Here is a 5152-nt window from a genome sequence, read left to right on the forward strand (position 1 = left end):
TATATATATATATATATATATATATGTACATATACATATATATATTAATACGAGCTGGTGATATTATCGTACATTTAATGCCAAATATAGAAAGATAATATAAGAATTGATAGAAAGCAAAATAATAGTTTTTTAATGATTGAATAATGATTTTAAAAAAACTTCCATAAAATGCTTGATAAAAATATTCTGTTTATCAAAATTCCATCTATATCAGACGACCGTGTGCAAAATTTAACTTTTGGATTTATTGCAATATATGATACTTTTTATAATAAAATAAATTGAAGTTTTATTCGACATTAAAAACTCGTATCGAAAATACTAAGATTTATTCGGATGAAATGGCAATTGTGGCTGATTTTATAACGTATAAAGTAATATTACGTTAGCGTAGAAAAAATACGGATGCATGTAAATTGCTCTCGATAGAGGATGAATAATAAATAAATCTCAAACATTGTCGAAACGCTTTTTCTTTTTTTACTTAATTCGCGCGTCACTAGCAGAGGAAAAGTATGTATTTAGATAGCATAAAAATATTCTCTAAAGTGTCATTGACATCTTAAAAGTGTCGTAAATCTCAATAGTATTTCAAACATGTTCATATCATTGTTTATTTATTTTGTTATTTTTCGGATATATATTTAGATCAAGATTTTGATTCTCGCTCAATTTCGTGTTCGATACTTATTGATTTTTTTCGAACAGGACAAGCCGATTCAGACAATCGGCAAAATGAAAAAGAAGTACAAAAGGGTGCTGATTATAAAATAAATGCCAGTTATAATTAAAATAGACAAGAAAGCGTATTTTATGATATATATATTGCAAAAACATTAACTTAAAATTAAAAGCTTTGAAATATTCGTAGTAATCCTGAAAAATCTCCGTATTTATATATTCATATCTTATAAATTAAAATATTATATAAATGCAGGAGATACACATATATTAAATATTACATCTTTTATATATTGAATGCTTCATCTAATCTCCAATCAAAATCTTTATTTAAAAATTTAATCAATGCTTTTATACAGTTATTAATATTTTTCTTAGTAAATAGAATGTTTCGTCAAAGAAAGAGATTTATATAGAATTTCTATTATATCATTAACGTGTCTAAATATTTACATACATGAAAAGATATATAAAATATACAAAAAAATTAATATTATATAAATTAATTAAAAAATTGCTTTTTTCTCTCTAATCGCCTTTAAAAGAAATATTATTTTGTAACATTAGATCAAACTTTTGAAGAAGAAAAGAAACTCAAAAAAAAAGAGATTAAAGTACAAAATAACTCTAAGTCTAATTAAATAATCTCGAAACGTAGGTATAATTTTATTACTGTCCTATATATTAATAACAAATTTTTTAATACATTTCATACACAGAATGAAAATTTTAAGATTATATCAGTGTTGTTATTATAAAAATTAATTGTAATTATTAAAAAATTATAATTTGTAATTATTAAAATATTTAAAAAATATTAAATTAGTAATTATTAAAAAAATTAATATATTAGGGCACATCAACTTATGTTACTGTTGCAATACTTGCATATTGTTGCATTCACTAAATTTTGTTTTACGCTATTCGTATCAAACTTATTAAAACAGCAGAAACGTGGCAATTTCCATTTGTATTCTATTTTTATCATCATTTTTGTCTTTCGCACGATTCCACAAAAGACAAAAATGATTGATTAACTAAATTAAAGCATGAAGAAGGCTTTTTAGCGAGGATTTCCTCCTTTCAAAATGAATCTCGGAAGGAATGTTGCGATGCCAGTTTCGCGATGTTGTCAAAGTTTGTCGAGATGCCGGGACTGGGCCAAGATGGAATTTTAGACATTTTGTAACTCTATTTTACAGAATACGGCACATGTGTCGAACCAAGGTTCCTCTCGTTGGAGGCTCGACTGCTTACTATGCTAAACACATTGGCCTCAGTAGGATTCCTTTACGACGAACGTCTCTCCTATAGCTGTACTCTTTGAGGTTCTCTCGTAAACTTTCTTACTACGACTTCAATCGATACTTAGATACATACTAAAATTTTCTTCACGACGAGAATCTTGAGTAGGAATTAACAATGATAGAATGGTGATACTCACACAAATATAATATAAATAAATTATATATATGAGGCAAAAAAAAGATATGTCATATATAATGTGAAAATGTATGAAATGTAACGATAAGAAAATATCATTTATTATTATCAACCACTATTCTGATTGAGAACAATACTTTTTATTAACCTCTCAACAAAAAATGTAGATCTTTTATTCATTGATTCAAAAATACAAAAATCATTAATTTTCGCTAAGAGAAATCGGGTTAAGAATTTTTTTTACCAACTTATTACATTTTCATTCATTAAGATTAAAATTTAAATGTTGATTACGATAATATATATATAATGATCATATTTTAGTACAATTTTTACAATTTTAGAATAAGAAGATAATTTTATATCGCTTACAGTTTGTTTTATTCTCTGAATTTTCTCGTAACAATCAATATTTATAAACTAGGTCAAAAATATAACTTAGAATATAACTAAGAAATAATATAAAAATTTTAGAGTGCTTACAAGTTAACATTTATTATTCAATTTAGAAATTTATTCTAAAGTCCTATAAAATATCTATTCCTATTCTAGAATCGCAAAGCACTGACACATGTCATATGTCACATTTAAAAGCTATATTCTGACTCATCATGCCATTGGCTAATTAATTGAATATCTCGTCAATAGTATTTAAATATGCATCACGCCATGCGCGCTATATATCTTCTGTTATTTCGAAAGAAGAAATTATTTGAATATTCATAAATTTATTTCTTAAAGCGCGTAATTGGCTCTCCTTTGGAGGTTCGTCTCTAATTGCTATATTGTGACACGTTGACTTTAGAAAGACTTGTTGACATTTTCTGTCAAGAATTGTTACGCATTATTATCAAATATGCTGATGTAACACTTGTCAAAATTATTCACAAAATTATTAGTTCTGCGACCCAACACATATCCGTTGCGCATCTTTTCGGCATCATAATATTTTTTGATGTCATTTTCATGTTATTTATTTCTACATAAAATTTTATCAAGAGATAAATATATTAAATTTTTTTTACAAAGTGCTACATTTTATGTATGTATATATAATATGAATCTAAACGCGCAATAAAAATTTATAAAGTTGGCAACACGATAGGAAAGTGCGCGACGAAAGTCGTACATCTCAAAAATAAATTCGTATATTGTAACTCTATACTTTTCGCATATCGTATTCTGGAGCACTCAAAATACCGCCTGGGAGTCGACTTGATGTATGCACGAGGAAATGTCGCAGTATTTCTCGAAACACGCGGAAGAGTGCAAGCTCTGCGTGCATTGTGTTCCCTTTCAATTCAGCCCTCGTGCTATTCAACGAAGTATCCGTTCATGCCGGATCGAACGTGGCGTTAGAAACACTGAGAGGCTGTTTGCATGTAACGAAAATAAAAACATATGCTAATGAGAATCAATCTCAACTACTGCGAAGAAAATATGCAAATAAATCGCGTTACATTTCCGTATGCGCACTTCGATCGAAATTCAAGAAATTCTAATATCATCAACAGCCTTCGGATAAATTGATTTATCGGAATATAAAAGTTGTTTTATTTTCTGAAAATGTAGGAAAGAAATGATATTCGCAGATATTGTAATAAATTAGAATATCTTGCCTATCAGGCGGAATATTGATTTTGTATTAATAATTTCCAGATAATATTTGAGAAAATCGGATTTTAAATAATAATATGATTATTGTAGTTATAATCATATTATTCTAGTGGCAAATTTTACCATTATTTCGAAATCTGAAGATTTTAAAGATAAAAATGTCATATGCATGTTATACGTTATTGCGTCGTAATAATTATTTGTATAATTGAAAGATTAAAAATATTTAAAAGAAATATATATATATTTTTTTTCACACGTAAAATTCAAATTCATAAGAGCTCCAAAATTTTTTTCAGCAGGCCAGTTAAACAGTTTTTGACTGACATTGATCTTGATCAGTCTCTTACAAAATTCCGTGAGCGTTTTAACTTTCTTGACACGAAGACAGTCCTTCGCAACTTTAAAGTGCCGTGGCGTTAGTACGCTAGCGATTTTTCCTTAGGAAAGAGATTACCATAACGAGATGACGTTTGAGCATACGCGTAAAATCGCTACCGATGACAATTTACTCGCGTGCGACACGAAAAAATGAATTACCTCGCGTGTAAAATGCACTTACAATTAGCTTGACTTAGAGAGCAAAAGAGAGAAAGAGAGAGAGATTAATAAGTTCGAGATTCTTTAATGAATGTAGAGTAAATTTCATCGAAAATTTAATCTGAACCCATTCCTCATTCACTTATTCATCATTTGTAGATAATGGAACTTTGAAATTAAAATTTCTATTATAATAAGTCCACTCTTTAGAAAATCAATTATAAATTAAAATTATATTCATGTGAAATTTATGACGAAACTTTCAAAATTAACAAAAATTTTCTCTCGAAAAATTATTAAATACTCTTCGTGGACAATACATTTGTACATATTTGTTAACGAATATATATTTTACACATTCGTACAAGTTTTTACCTGATTATCATCTATACATATCATGAAAAGATAAAATGATGTAGACAAAATAAAATACGCCAACGGTAGTGATTAGCGGGAATAAATTTCTCTCTTATTCTCACGATAAAATGGGCGCTTAACGTCTCTTGGATTCAATTAAAGTCTTGAAGTAATTATGCGCTGCGTAAAAAGGAACTCGAGAAAATATTTCCTACGAGCAGAATTATTAAAGTACACTTTTCCCGGCATATTTTAATTAAATTGTGTAACGAACGTACGTACAATAATCGATATGGATATCAGAATCGCCATTTATGCCATCAAAATACTCGAGCGTGAAATTAATGGATCTATATGCATCGAATTTTTTTCTTTCTCTTTTTTTTATTACACATTTCCATGGAGCTTATAAAAATTATTCATTGTTTCAAATGTATGCAAACAATTTCTTATATACTATTTCTTATATACTATTTAAGGTCGGATATACAAACAAGCAAAAATGAGTCAG

The sequence above is a fragment of the Camponotus vicinus genome, unplaced genomic scaffold (assembly GCF_025532165.1).
Source record: "Camponotus vicinus isolate PSW18456_S1 unplaced genomic scaffold, iyCamVici1.0 SCAF_14, whole genome shotgun sequence".
Lineage (NCBI taxonomy): Eukaryota > Metazoa > Arthropoda > Insecta > Hymenoptera > Formicidae > Camponotus > Camponotus vicinus.